Source organism: Bactrocera latifrons, unplaced genomic scaffold, assembly GCF_001853355.1.
Source record: "Bactrocera latifrons isolate USDA-ARS-PBARC rearing strain unplaced genomic scaffold, ASM185335v1 scaffold_60, whole genome shotgun sequence".
Lineage (NCBI taxonomy): Eukaryota > Metazoa > Arthropoda > Insecta > Diptera > Tephritidae > Bactrocera > Bactrocera latifrons.
This window is the reverse complement of record NW_017537268.1, coordinates 1,263,845-1,280,222: the sequence shown is the minus strand read 5'-3', so window position 1 is coordinate 1,280,222 and position 16,378 is coordinate 1,263,845. Positions and strand designations below refer to the sequence as shown.

At 36.1% G+C, this 16,378-nt stretch overlaps 1 protein-coding gene across 3 annotated transcripts in view; it reads right to left on the bottom strand.

The window, feature by feature from the left end:
• Nucleotides 1-15,958, bottom strand: part of LOC108975034 (RNA-binding protein Nova-1) — an 88,549-nt gene extending 72,591 nt beyond the window's left edge. For 2 of the 3 annotated variants that reach the window (XM_018943264.1, XM_018943268.1), the window contains exon 1: nt 15,841-15,958. The gene's annotated coding sequence lies outside the window, so the exon portion shown is untranslated. Of the gene's footprint in view, nt 1-12,374; nt 12,952-15,840 lie in introns of those variants that run through there. The other variant, XM_018943265.1, reaches the window with a different exon arrangement.
• Nucleotides 15,959-16,378: the final 420 nt, after the last annotated feature.

Below are 16,378 nucleotides of genomic sequence, written 5' to 3'. Positions count from 1 at the left end.
TAAGAACTAAAAGCCATGAAACAAATGACATGCTTCCCTTGCACCTTTGGGGACCACGCAAAGCGCGCATTAGACGCAAATGGCTTGTGCCGCAGAAAGTGTGCGAAAAGTGCCCAATCGTTATTATGCCCAAGTTAACCTCAAAACGAAGTAAGCAATCAGTTTCAGTCACAGGCCACTTCGGCAATCGTTGCCGCCAATGTTGCTCGAGCGTAATAAGCACACTTGCAAGAACTGCCTGCAGGCAAACAATAACAAATACTAACAACAACAACTAGTAGGACTTGGTAATGAAACCCGACAGTAGCCAGCTGAGTGTTGTTTATATTTTCAGTATATATGTGGATATATAAATAGGTTATGATGAAGATGCGCCGTAACCTATATACGCTCGTTACAGAGAGCTCTCTGCTTTAAGAATTGCCAAAAGTATGTAACCCCGAGTCTGTGGCAGAATACATGTAAAAAAGCTTTGGGTGCATGTATTTGGCATTTTCATTTTCATGCGCACTGCTACGAAAAACACACAGAAGAGGAAACGGAAGCCATGCCAAAGCGGAAGTTAAAAACGAGCGTGTGAATTTGCACGTGTATATGTATATAGCATACATGCATACATGCCCGAATGTGGAGTAACTCAGTAGGACTCACTAACAAATGAGCAAATGAGTACGCATATCCTTGAATTACTCACCGCTCCGTTTTGCACATGTTGCTCTCTCTTCAAAGAAATCCTTCCGCGTGCAAAGCTTTTTAAGCGCTTTAGGAGCGAATAATAGCTCTCTAATGTCCTACTAATCGCACTCTCARCAAAAGCTTTGACTTTCATCTGCCGAAAATATATCCACGAATTTTCCAATAACCGAAATTTCTTCCGCTTTGTACTACTGCTTCTGCCTTTGCCTTTGTTTTCGACTCACGTGAGCGCTTTGATTTCATAATACCCACACTTGGCTCGCGATTTAGCAGTACACGTGTCAGGCCAGTGTACGAGTGGTGGAACGTGCAAAAGTCACATGGATCTGCTTTGTTACTTAGCGCCGATGGAAAACCCTCGTTGTGCTGAGTCTCTTCACATACTAGTAAGCAGCACGTATGTAAGCATGAATATATCATAGGTGTATGTGTAAAAGCAAGAAAAGAAGGAAAAGCAACGAGCAGCGCTGGAAAGTTGCCAGACAGCGAATTCGAAGCGGAATTTGGACGCGCTGGCACACTAGCGAGCATTTGGTGGCTGCTCTGAGATATTTAGCAGCCAAATTGGATAGCTATACACTTCAGTTTAATGCAGAAGTGCTAGAGTGCAAACTCTTCTTCTTTTTTATAAGCGGAGACAACGCTTTCGCGATTACAAGCAAGTTAACAAGGGTTTTGGAATTTTGGTTGATGGCACATGTATACGTATGGGCGTACGCGTGTACTAACGAGTGTTTGATGATGTTATCACACTAATTTTACCACTGCTTGCATAAATATTTGAAAATATTAACATATAGCAAAATAATTTGTTATATAAACACCAAAATATTCAAGTGATTCTTACAGTATGATGGACCTACTGTTTTAGTGTGAATTCAGGCGTATTTGCTTTTTAAATTTTTGATATACTTAAACGATTCCACTCGAGCTCTTCGTATGCAATGTGCGGTGGTTTAACTCCGAGAACGCCATTCAATGGAAGAGAGTCGGTGAAGGAGCTTGCTCCTCCACTGGGAATGGCGGTCAGTGCATGTGTTGGTTAGGTACGAAGTCTGAACGGTGTGTTGTCTTATGTAGTCGACGTAGTTAAAGAAGAACCTCCTGATGTTCCTAGGAAGCGGTTTCGCTTCAAGCAGGCGACTGTAGAGATCGTTTCTACGACAACAAACCAACGGAATATGCTTGGAATAGAATTCATTATGCTCCTCAACTTTATAGACTTTCAATAGGAAACATCATCAGACATCGGTTATAGCTCGGATTATATTGTTCTGGCATGTCTCAAGTTTTCTTGTCTACGTTTCACTGCATCCAGGCGACTATGTTGGTGTGACGCAGCTTAGAGCCACACAAAATCTTAAAAATTGATATTTTTAAACTAATCCAAGCTTTCCAAATGTATAATGATAACAGAGTGTTATCTCATAAATACGCACCAGCCAGGGACTCTTAGACAAATCTCACAAACACTATCTATCGATTAATAGTTTTCTCCATTTATACCCTTTCACTTGAAATTAATAGTCTTAGGTTTAAGGTCCTTTTTTATTTTTAGAAACAGTCATCACATTTTAGGTGAGTATGATTATTTTTCCGATTTTCAATGGAACAGTCTCTACAAAATCGAGTGGGGAATCTAAGTAAAGGCTTTGTATAAAAAATAGTTGAGAAACATTGATGCGGTAATCACATCACGCCACTCTATTAATACTGTAATGAAGAGTTTAATGTAAAACATATCGAATTTTCGAAAGAAAGAACAAAAATTAGAGCAAATGTAGCAATGATGGGCAGTATGAATAATTTGAATTGAGAAATCTTACAAACACAATAATTTGAATTGAGAAATTGTTCATAATGCCCAAATGCTCTGAATTGAAAAAATCAAAAGTCCAATTGTTTTCTACTCTGTTGAAACTCTCCTAAAATCGCTCTTTTTACTTTTTACTTTTGACTATTGCTTAAGATGCTGTCAATTTCCTCCAACCTTCTCCTCGTAAGGCCAATAAGGCCCAAGCCAGTTTGCTTTATTTTTCAGCGCGCGCAGACTGAGCAAATCTGTTATCATAATTCTACTAATATGATTGTGAGCTAACAGATGTTCCAAAGCAAAAGCAATTAGTTCTACACACATACACATGGGCACATCAGGCGTAACATGCAGCCAAATGGCGCTCAACTGCAGCGCATAAACCTAGTTCTCGTTTATTTCTTCCCTTCGACAAATTAATTACAAAATGCCGCTGACGAAACTGCAAATTACTTAGTCACTGCCACAACAAGACAAAAACTAAACGCTAAAATGAGAAATGTACGTAAAATTAAACCAACAACAACGAAAGAGCAGCGCATAACTTTGACGCCAGCAATCCTTTGAAGACGAGGAAGGAAATTAAAAATGGAAAATCCGTGTCAAGTGAGAGTGCTTATGCCGTAGCATAGAAATATGTGACAAGAGGATATTGAAAAGAACCGTTATGCGGCGTGTGTGCAGCATGCACAGCGCACACACACAGACGTTTTGTAGCTGACGTAGAACGGCCAGCGCCTTCGCCGGCAGTCAGGTGCATGCGAAGGGGTGGTGTATGCACTGCTAAAGACTGGCACTGTGCAACTGTGTAATGCATTGTGGCATGTAAACAAAGTGTACACAAATAGTCGGAGCTGCAGCATGCGGCCTAGAAACCAACAAAGTTGGCTAATTAGGCCAAACTCTCAATCGGTAGACAAGCACAAGCGAAGGGGAAGCGAAGAACCCAGCTGAGTTGGAGGTGACGATTGAGGGCTGCTTACATGGCCACTACGGGCGTTTTAACACACACACAGACATGTATAAAAATACTCGTGATAAATGAGTCGTAGTGTCGCCGCGGAGCCAAAGTGGAGACAAGTGACATAAGCGCAGGTAAACAAGCGTTTCCTTTATAGAAAAAACACCTTTAGGCATATTTGTATGTATGTATATTTGTTGTTGGGGAAATAAATAATTTTACTATAAAATAAGAAGTTATGTAAAAGTATCGCAGGTAATTTTGAGATCAAAGGGGGGCGCTCCTCTACTTTTTATGCTAAGCATGCTATTTAAACATTTTGAAGCATTGTCTTTGTAATAAAATATAAAAATTACATACTTTACAAATTATTTCATTAATCGCCTTGTCTTTGTAGTGTTAAGTCGAAACAATATGTTGCATACCGTTGAATTGGAAACACACACTTCAGAAAAAAACACGAATAAAATTATAAAATTATATATATTTTTAATAGGTTGTATGGGTTTACGGATTTCAAAAAATCGATTTTATTTTCTTATTAAATTCTAAAACATCTCTAGAATATTGTCCTAAATTTTGAACTTGATCTGAGTAATAGTTTCGGAGAAACAGCCTTGAGATCTTATGCGCTCGAGGCTAGCTAGGCTAAGTTTTTCTCGAAACTGTGTTTTTGAAGTCGGTTGGCAAGATTTCTCGAGAACTGCTCAAACGATCTTCGTGAAATTTTACACAGGACTTTGAGATGCAATTTTTAAAATCATGAACTAATGATATTTTTTTCGATTACAAATATTTGAAAAAAAAAAATATTGTCGTGAAATTTTCACTGAAACTTTAATTTTTTTGTAAATATGTTTATAAAAAATTCAATTTTCATTTTTTTTTTTTTTTTGGTTTCTTCTTTACTTTAGATGATTCTGTAAGGAGTTATTCTTCCATATTTTGTTCGACGTGTCACCATTAATGGCGTAACAATGGCCGACTTTAAAATCTTTTTTCTAAAAATTGCAGACTTTCTTTGTGTGTTTATAATAGCAAAAAATTCTAATAAAATATTTAATTTTTTATATGAGAAAAAAATTTTGAAAAACGGCAGCTTTTTACTCGCAGAAGTCAATGTAATCCCTTCAAAATAGAAGTATATTTCACATGGAAAACCTAGTAACCTAGAAAATATATAACCGATATTATTGATATATTTTTATTTTCATTGCATACTTAGACAATTTTAATCCCTACCAAACTTTAAATAACAAAAATTTTGCATGAGTTGATAAGAAATCAACTACCCTTTCCAGAAAAGTACATAATTCACCCACCAAGTCGCATATATGTATGGAATCTTCCGAGGTCGCATGTACATATACATTTGCAGTTTTTTATTGAAGCTCTTCCGAGGTCGCACAACACAAAGGCAGCCAATCAAAGCTGCGCAAAAGACATAAAGCGCACTGCAACTGGAGCAGCAACTTCTGGCAGCGCGCGACCACGCATTTCCACTCGGCTTGTCGCTCAAAAACGAGTTGCATGCAATTTCACTTCACTTGTTGTTAGTGTTGTTGGTGTTGGCTTTTGAGCGCTTAGCTGCTCACCGAATGCTGCATTGCGTTGGCGTTTGCACTTAATATAGACTTTACAGTCATTACGTGTGCATATATACGCACACATATGCATATGCTTGTGTGTGCGTGTAAGCTCTTTAGTGCACATTGTTGCAATTGAAGTTTATTTATTTACATTATTTTTTGCGCATTTTTGCAGCTACAGGCACAATCATTGAAGCGGCAAAGCCCCAACAGCAGCAAATCTACATATATCAATGGACAAGTGACCCAATTCGGGGGCTATGTCGAGGCAAAGTGTTTGCAATTGGCATTCCGCACAAGGTGATTCGCGGTTGGCAATTGTGTCGCGTCGCTTGTCTGTCTGCGCGCTAGCACAAGTGAAAGAGAGTGAAACGATATGTGAGGACAAGTGCGAAGGTAGGGAGTGGAGAGTGCTCGTAATGCAAGTGTTACCCTGTAGGTAAAATAGGTGATACGAAAAGGGGAAATAAAACCTTTATTTGATTCGTCAAAACTTAAATAGTGGTGGATGCAACAAGCAGCTATCATAATAAATTTGAAATAGAGTGGAAAACAGATCCATATATCTCAATCTCAGCGGTCAATAAGTAGTACTAATTGGCCGTTTTGAGTTATTTATGTGAAGCAATTCGTTGAAAGGGGCCGGATTTCTGAAGTGAAAATTTAAAATCTTGGATGATTGTAACTGACCTTTTGACCCAACATGCACCGAAGGTCATCGCTCATCTACCGTATTCACCATATTTGGCGTACTGTAAATTTTTCCTGAATTCGAAACTGAAAAATCCGCTTCGTTGAGCGCGCCATGAGAAAATTAAGGCCGATAAAAGTCATTCGCCGTAGGCACTGACCATCTCGATCTACGCTTGTGTATGGATTAGGTTTTGACATGCTTGTATTGGCACAAAAAGTGCCTCAGGCGAAAAGAAAGCATTTTATTAAAATACGCCACAATTTTTTGTCAGTCCGGGTAAAAGCCAATTTTTTTTAGACTAGAAAAATTATTGATCTAAAAAGAGTCTCAGATCTCTGCCATAATCATAAAATATTACAGCTTCAGTCCTAAGATCTTCGTAGCTCTCTGCTCTACAATTTTTTTTTTTAAGAAATAACAAACGACTCTAACCTCAAACGTTTTTTTTTTTTTTTTCAGAGAATTCGTTGCAGCCGAAATCTTTTCAGCTCATAATTTTCTCAGCCCGCATATGATGGCATCTCTTGACATTTATTGCTGCTATGAGTTTAGCACGCGCGCATTTAGTTCCCACAGCAGCTGCATCAACAACATTGACAGCGTTGAACATAAAGCCACCACAACAACAGCAACCAACGAAACCAAATGACAGCGTTGGGTTTACTCGCTGGCACGCAACGTCATCAATATATTATGCAACACATTGCAACGCACGGCACAATTGCAACAGCAACAACCATAAATACACAGACGCTCACACCATGTTGTGGAGCATTTAAAAGCGCTGCTGCAACGCGCACAACAACGCCAAGAAGGCAACGCAGCGCTCGAAGCACTTGAAGCGCCCAACAAAGCCGCTCAAAAGCAAGCAACAACACCAAAATACACACACACAAATATATACATATACATAAATGCATAAACTTGGTCAAGTGGAGAACCTTGTGACATTATTTCATTTCTCGCGTCCCCTGTGCCTCCCCTCGAACATAGCCCTACAAAACGCCTGCATTTTCTATAATTGTAACGGTGCTTTTTTCATCACCACTCGCTTAATGGCACCCTTTGCATTTTCTTTCCATCCTTCATTTGGCTTCTCTACTTGGCCACTACAATTCATCTGCTCGATTTGCATAGAAAAAGAAATGTTAAAATTAAATGCAAAAGCAAAACAGAAGCACAAAAGCAAAATACGAAAAATAAAAATCGCTGAAGCACGCAAATTGTTGGCATTGCATTTACTGCAAACGTTCAAATTTTCAATCCCATACTCCCCCCTTTTACTCTTGCCGGCACACCTTCATCTAACTAGCACACTTCAGCAGACCTGCGAAAGTCTTTTACCCAATTTGTAATTTTTTTAGATTTAGTATAGAACATATGTACATATATACAGTCGATCCCAAAATTAGACATCTTCGAGATTTTGAAGTTTTTCACTTAAAAACAACAAAACGTTCAATGTTAGCTTACTCAAACAAGAAATAAGTTAACTTAGGTTGTACTTAAATTATAATATCCTTCACAGGGGAAATTCTTAAAACACAAGAGTGTTAAAAAATCGTTATATTAACTTGGATCAATCAGTTTGCGTAACAGTTATATGCAATTGAGGTCCGATGGGATTAATACGTTCGGTTAATGTAGCATTTTAGATGTACTTTTTTTGACAGATGACACATTTATCAGGCTGTCATGTAATTTCTTAGTGTTCTTTGGCTGCAGAACGTTTAACAAACCTTTGGTTCTATAAAGAATGTGTTTCGAGAGCTTCACTCAACTTATGGTCATCATAACCGGCCTACTGAGCGTACTTTTCGCAACACCGTCACCCATTTTGAGACACAGCATTCATTATTGGATAATATTCGACCGAATAGACCACGTCCAGCACACTGTGAATACAATATAGTAGCTGAGAGTGCCTACGAAGACCGTAGAAAGTCGATTCCCCGCCATTCGCAGGAACGCGGACTGAAGTATGGAACGACTTGGCGTATTTTACGTCAAGATCTTAAATTGAAAGCGGACAAAATACAGCTTGCGCAAGAACTGAAGCCGCTCGATCTTCCCAAGCGACTTCGCTTCGCTCTACTTGCACTTGAAAAGTTCCAAGAAGATCCGACGTTTTCGAACCAAATTTTGTTCAGCGATGAGACCCATTTCTGGATCAATGGGTAGTTGAACAAGTAAAATTGTCGGATTTGGGACAAAGAACAACCTGAAGAGATTCCAGAGCTGTCATTCCATCTAGAAAAAACTATCCTTTGGTGTGGTTTATGGGCCAGTGGATTCATCGGACTATATTTCTTCAAGCTCGTAATCGCGGTGACATTTTGTTTCAACAAAACAGTGCCATCTCCATTCATTAAGAGAAGATGAGCAAATAATTTCACGTTTGCGGCTCACCAAGATCAAGTAATATCACACCGTTAGACTTTTTCCTGTGGGGATATGTAAAATTAAAGTCTATTCGGGCAATCCCACTTCTATTCAGGCCTTGGAACAAAACATCAAATGTCTCATTCGCCAGTTAAAGGTTGAATTGCTCGAACGAGTCATCAAAAATTGGACTCAACGGATGAACGGATCTGACGCGTAACCGCGGCCAACATTTGATAGAGGTAAACCTCAAAAATTAAAAGCAGTTCTTTTGAATGATAATAAACATTCCCCGTTAAATTTAAAGTTTCTGTATTTTTTCTTCAAAAAGAAAGTAGGAAACCTCGAAATATGTCATGGATTATAATTTATAACATTTCTTTTTGGATGTTATAAATCAATACATTACATATAAATCAAATTTCAAAACAAACCTATAAAAAACCGATTTTTAGAAATAATAATCAACTGTGTTTCCAGTTGGGATTATGAAAACTTCATATAGCCTAGAAATAGTTTTTGGGCAGCTGTAATATGTTATATTGTACAAATTTGTTGTACAAAAATATTTTTGGTTGTAAATCGTTAAGCTTAAATGCATCCAATTAGACAATACAATTTTTATGAACTATGAATTCTTAATTCACTCAAGTGCATATCAGCTAAATTACCGCAAAAAATTTTCAAAACTGCCACAGTAGTCTGGCAATTAAAGATATTTCGTGTTAAGCACTTTTCAAATTAAAGAAAGCCAATAAATAACAAAGTTAAGGTCATCTTGAGTTAGTGCGACACCATTAACTGGGTCATGGCCAACATTTATTGCATTTATTTATTTTTATTTTTATTTACTTGTATTTATTTTTTCAATTCCAAGGGAATCATATGAAAAGTGCACGAGTCAACGCAAAACCATGGCAAATAATTAAAAGTTTGCTGTATGCCCGCGAGCATCAAAGCGAATACGACTACGCTTTATGCATACAAAGCAACAACAATGCATGCCAATAAAGCAAAGCGAAACTATTTTACAATGTAATCAGCTAAGTTGAACCAACAAAACGCCAGTGAATGCTAAAAACAAAACGCCGAGCAACAACAAGCTGGCAGGCTTCTAGCTTGTAGCTGCATAAAAACGCAGTCAGTGCGCAGTTATTGATACTCGCTGCCGCATGCATGTGTGCCTGTGCAGTATGATTGCATGTAAGCGAATGCACTTGTTATCTGCTAAAGTTTGAAATTCATCTGCCAAAGTAGACAATAGTACCGCAAAGTCGGCGAAAATATTCACTAACGTTTTGTACCGTACAAGTTTTGTTATTTTTGTGCTTTTCAAATTTCTTTACACACTTATGAATGTCCCACAGCTACACCGCAAATACACGGAATTCCGCGAGCAATCGGAAAGAGTTGATTGTGCAATAGGTAGATATGTACTTATCTCCATATATATATGTACATGTGTGTATATGTAAGCACATGTGTGTGCAACTGTAACTAAAATGACATTGCACGCAAATTAGCTTTGCGCAGCTAGCTCGCAGTGGGTCTCCAATAGAACAACTTGTAAACCTGTCGAGCAGCAGGCAGGGGGGTGGGGTGCACCCACACGGACAGGCCTTAAAAAGGGATTAGTATATACTATATATATACATACGTGTTTGTGCGGGTACTAAATAGAATACTAGCTAAGTCAAGACTGCTATAATACCTAAAGCAGCGCGACCATTTATACATGCGTATGTACATATGTACTAATGCATGCCAGCAGGAATGTTTTGGCCTTTGAAAACTTATTTGAAACCAAAAAAATATTTCTTAAACACCATCGAAGACAATCGATCTTAATAAAACTGTGAAAGAATAACTCGCTAAAAATAGTAGTGTCACAAATCGAACAGGCAGCTGACGTAAGAAATTACATGGGTTTACGGGGTTCAAAAAATCGATTTTTTATTGTCTTAATAAGTGAAAGAGACTAACAGAATCTGATATACATATAGAGCATAGAGTTTACGCCATTTTAATAGGCTAGCATCACAATATTTTATATTGAATTCTGCTATCTAAATTTGTTGATGTGGCGAATAGAACACGATTAGACGCTTAAACTTAAACTCTCTTTCTTAAACTTACTTTTAGGCAGTAATGTTCTATGGGAGAGTTGAAGAGCAACGTATCACTACCTTAGAAAACGGTGTTATTTTCAATATTTATTTTATTTTTATTTTTGAATTTGTTTAAATTGAATGGGTGTTTAGAAGTAAAAATTATAATAAAAATCTTAACACTTATTGACAAAGTATTTGTTTGAGTAGTTTTTGATTGGAAAAGCCTTCGGTTTTTATCTGTCAAACAAGATCCATATATATTTAATTATTTTCTGACGTTTTTAAACATTTCTCTGTCACTTGGTTTTACACAGAAATCTTAAAAAGAGTTCGTGTACAGTTATCCATAATAACGCTCACCTGCATGTTCCAATAAAGCTATTTTTCCTGTCGAATTATATGAAAAACATATACCTAATACATGGATATTTATGGAAATATGTATAACAATGGTCCTTGTATGCCATATATTTATATGTATGTACAATATAAACACAAAGTCATTAGAACTAATAGCTGCTATTGAGCTACTCCTAACTACCGCACCTACTATATTGATAGCCTACCTTTTTTACATACGCGAGTATATATGTACATATGTACATCTGTAAAAACTATTGCGCATAAGTAATTATACACATATGTAAGGCCAAGGACAATTCATGCAAGTGGTTTGGCTAATGAAGATTCAGAATCATATAACGAGTCAGGCGTTTTCCAGCACAAGTACTTGCTAACAAGTAAATAATTTTATACATATTTAAGTAAACTAGGTAAATATATATGATTGATAAGTAGGTATGTGCTTTGCTTTTATATGAATATGTTTTCTTTTATATATGTATCTACAGAAATGAACAACTATTTTTTATTGTTCTGGAAGTAGAGATTATTGTTGTGTGGGACTTCACAACACAACATCAGTTTTTATATACCATATGTATGCATAATCAAATATACATACATATATCGCTTCTAACCCCTGCCATTTGAAGTTCACCTATCTCTATTTTGTTGCTATGAAATGATTGAATATCTGTCTTTTCCATTTGCTACTTGTATGAAAAGATTTTTACAGCAATTGACAGCTTCTTACGTCTTCATTTTTTGAAGCTTCTTTGCAATAAATTGTATTATTGTATAAATTAAAATTTTGTATATAGTATATTGTCATCTGAAATTCAAAATAACGTATCATCAAAAAATTCAAATTTCAGTTTTTATTGTTAATGATTCACTACATCATATTATATATAACCGATATATAACCAATATATAACCAATTCATAACCAAACCCCAAATTTTGTTTCAATGTGAGTGTATTCCATTATATCGTTTTTCCGTCACCTATAAACTTATTAACATTACGTTATTTTGCATTTTAAGTGACAATATGTTTAATAAGACAATTTTTAGTCGAGTAGATATTTTAGTGTAGTCTCTGCAGCAGAAACTTAGCAATATTTTGCAACATAAACTTTAAAGTACTCTGGAAAAAAATATTGGTTTCAATATCTGAAGGAAACGATGTTTTTTTTTTCTATTTTAGTTGACGATATAGTCATTTAAAGTATATGTATACCTTTTGAGTCAAAAAAAAAAGAAAAAAATACCTTATTGCCCTATTTTCTTCCATCTGTCACAAGGAATTTTTCATATAAGAACTAGGCATTAAATCTGCTCCATTTTTTATAAATTTATGCAAATTCATTAGACAATGCGCGAAAATCTGTCATCAGAAAGTCACACATACATTCATATGTACTTATATAAAGTGCATACATATGTATATACTACACTATGCCCATTCTGCCTTCAAACTATTCAATTAAGCAACAAATTTCTATTCATATCAATTTAAACTATTTCGCTCAGAGTTTACATGAATATATGTATATACATATACACTTGTAAATATGTGTATCGGAGTATATAGAGAATCAGCAGTTGCCTACTCGCCGCTGCATAATGAATTTAAATTAACTATAATAAAAATGCATATACATACAAACTTATAAAATACAAGTGCACAAATACATACTACACATACACCTGCACACAAATGCATATGCATATGCGCGCATGTGTATGTATGCAAATGTTTATACAATATATAAATATATTCACCTTTGCTGTTAGTGTCTTTAAGACTTCTATATATAAAACGTAGTACGTATATATAGAATTGAAGGCATTTGTATACGAATATGTAATTGTGAATTGACTATTTCGCTTGCCGTTACACACACATACTTATTTACAAACGTTCATATAAATCTAGTTTTTTCCTTTATTTATTTGTTGTTCTTGCTGCGCTTTTTGTAGAAATCTATTGTTGATGTTGTTCTTGTTGTTGTTGTTTGTTTGGTGTTTTTGCTGTGGTTTAGAGCAACAATTTTTTTTCGTACGAATGATTCAAAAAATGGCTTTTATTTGTTATTGTTGTAATTGTTGCCGCTGTTATGTCAGTTGATAGTGGTTGACTAATAAACTTGTTATTTCCGTTTGTATTCTTTTTTTTTTTCAAAATTTTTCTAGTTTTAAAATATTGTAATTCGTTGCAATTGGTTGGCTGTGTGTTGCTGCTGCTGATTTCTTTCATATATTTATAAGCTTTTCTATTATTGTTGCAATTATACTGACTTCATGCTATGACATTGAGCTTTCATTTAAAGTTGTCGCAAACCTTTATTTAATTATGTAGAAAACAAAGCTATGGAAATAAAGTATTTATATTTTTAAAATACGTATGTATATATTTTTACTGACGTTGCTTTAAATATTTTAGAGCACTTATTTCATATATTTTTCATTTTTTCTCGCTACATAGCACACGTGTTGACGGAAAAGTATCCTTAAACTTTATGTGTGTTTGAGTTTAATGCTGCAAGCAGTGTCACGTGACAACTAAACTCGAAATCGCTACACACTTTTTCCTTGCGCAATGTAAACAAATTTCACCCTTACAAGTTTAATATATTTTTTTTTTCATAAATTATTTGCTAATTATTTCTGCACGACTTTTCCTTAGTTTTTTTTTTTATTTTGCTGTAGCTCTTTGCCTAAAATTCAGGGGCTCGCCAAATACACGCACACAAACAGCAACCTTCAATCGGTTTCACTTTCGTTAACGAATTTTCTTTTACCGTTAAGTAGTATTTTATTTCGTTTATTAATTTTGGCTCAAAATTTTTCTATTTTTTTTATTAATAATTTTTTCTTATTAAAACTGATTCTTCACATTTGTTACAGCATTAGAATTTCACTAGTGCTGTCGCCGTTATCACCGTCGTTTGTCGCTCGTGGCTGTCACCGTTATGCCCGTTTCTATGCTCCGTACGGCTTTCATAGCGCGTCTATCAGCCGTTTTTCCTTTCGTTTAACGCGAATTCATCTTCGTATTTGCACTGACATACAAACATACATATACACACATAACAACCAGCATTGATTTTATTTTTGCAGCGTTACGAAAAGTCGCTCGTGTGCCAAAGCAACGCGCTGCGATGGACAGCACACCAACACGGTCGATCAAATTTCCTAGGTGCCATATTCATACACTACAACACACACATAAACAGAGGTGTGCAGAAGAAACCAAAGAACTGAATATATACATATGTACATATATATACACATAAAACTATGAACATATTTACAAGCGTTTAGTTATATCAACTTGTGCTCATGCACACCCACCTGCCCACACCTACACCTTCACCTAACACACATTTTCCCACACTGCCCCGCGCTTTTTCACCTTTTTGCTTCACACGTTTTTCACATTTTCGCTAACTAGTCTCGAAAAAATAAATAAAAGCGCTTTATCCCTTGCAGAACGGCCCAGCAGCGCTTGTAAATTAACACAATTCATTTAGTCTTCGCACATGTGGCCACAAGCAACCACACATACATACCAACGCACACGTGCTTACATACATTTAAATTACTGTTTATAACTTTGTACATTCGCGAGTGCATTTGCGGACCCCTATGTACGCGTCCGTGTATTTATGCTGGTGCGTGTGAATATGTAACGCAGTTTGTGTTTGCCTACTTTGCAAGACTTGACTTTGTTGTTTTGCTGCTGTTTATTAGGGCAGTAGGTTCTTACATATGAATGCACGTTTGTATGTATGGACGCAGGTGCAGCCGAAGCGACCCTAAACAATCATGCATTCCACTGCGTCTCCCATTACAGTGCAGCTCTCTCACTCTCTTGCACATCGCCAGGCGCCGAGTGCTCTTCGGTTGGTTCCGCATACGCCGTGTAGGCTGTGGGCAGCACTCAGCCCTTGCACTCACTAGAAAGCGCAATTGACGCTGGTTTCCTGAATTATCGTTTACTTATCGTTTGCATCTCGTTTGTGTTTTATTGTGTTGGACAGAGATTGAACCTCGTGGAAGTTCTTCTATGGCGGCAGTATTGTAAATGGTAAGAGCACAGGAGCAAGAGCTGGCATTGTGCTTTAGGTAAGAGTCAAAGCTTTGGCAGTGCAACTTGCAACTTAAGAGGGTCAAATAGATTTTAGAGAAAAAAAGTTGGCAATGCGTTTGAAATGAGTGCAATTCCTCACATGTTTATTCACTATTGTTTCGTAATTAGGTTAGACCTTATTTGAGAACTAATTTTAAAACAAATCAATATTGAAATAAACAATAACGCATTTCGACAAAAAGTAAATGTTAAGTGAATAATAATAATACGATCTTGTAAAATATATGGAGTTTGCATTACTTTGTTTTCAGAGAGCAAGAGGTAAATAGCGATTTTATAGAAAATCTATCAAACACAATCTGCGGTACTCATTGATCTTATGTATGCTTGCTGAGACATAATAACGAAGCTTCATCCATTCACCTGGAGAACTCCAGAAATGTTAGTTAACAGATATGGCGGTGCTTAAATCGTAAATGGTGTCGATTGGACAAACGAATATTGATTACTTTAAGACATTATTACATTAATCCCTTATTTCCTTTTCCTTTAAAATATATTCACAGACCCCAAAAACCGTCTGCGAGATATTAGAAAATACTTTTTTTTTCAAACCAAAAAAAAAGGATACATCGCTAAGAAGCTTAAAAATCAGCTTTGAGGCTGATGTTGCTTTTCGGGTGTCCAGAAATAGCAACCCAAGGGCGCTGACATTGATCGTTCAACCGAAAATTGTATCCAGTTGTCATTAACGATTTAATCTTTAAATACCCGAAACAAAATTAATTGATAAATAATATTGAAAATTATGCCACAACACTTAGAAATCGGTTTTATTCAAGGTCAGCTGTTTCGACTATCAACGTACTGTGCAGCGGCGTAACTGAATCAAATAACCGAAGAACGGCATCGGTAAAAATGGGTTCTCTAGCTCACGCCTCCTGCGCTCAAGCCTCTGTACGACATAGAGGCTTGTCATAATACAATAAATATATATAATTTAAAAACCTTTATATACAACTTTTAATCTGCGACCACACTTTTTATGACATTTAACTTTTGCTGTTTTCTTTTGTAAAAAATATATAATCAGTTAAGCAGAAAAATCATGATGTGTTTTTTATTACTAAAAAAATATTTATGTGCAATACATACATAAGTTTCCGCAAGCTATCAATGTAGATAATGCCAAGCGAGCACAAATGAAAAGCTTTCAAAACTGATTTGGTTGATGTTGGTTGATGGTAGGCAAATGCGATTTGAGCTTGGAAATCTGGTGAAGATAGAAATGGTGAAGGTTATATAATGAGTAAGATGAACGCGTTCATGTATACTATATATGTACATATGTATATGTATGTAAGTATGTAAATAAATTTAGCTTAGATAATAATATCTGTGTGTAAGTGTATTTGGTAAGTAAAACTGTTCACACAGGCACATATGTCTTTATAAATGTTAATATACTTAAAAAATTTAGCAAAAAATGCTTACTACAAAAAGTATGAGAGGACTATTAATAATTAGTAGGAGAAATCAAATTATAAAAGCGCTTGTGGGCGGACAAATGTAAGTACACACAACGTGGGCGCTTGACAAGTTTACTTCTTGCCTCTCGGCACTTTACAATTGTATGTGTATGACTATAATTAACTGGTCGATGATTCAGTTTTTATTTAGATTTATGTTTAAG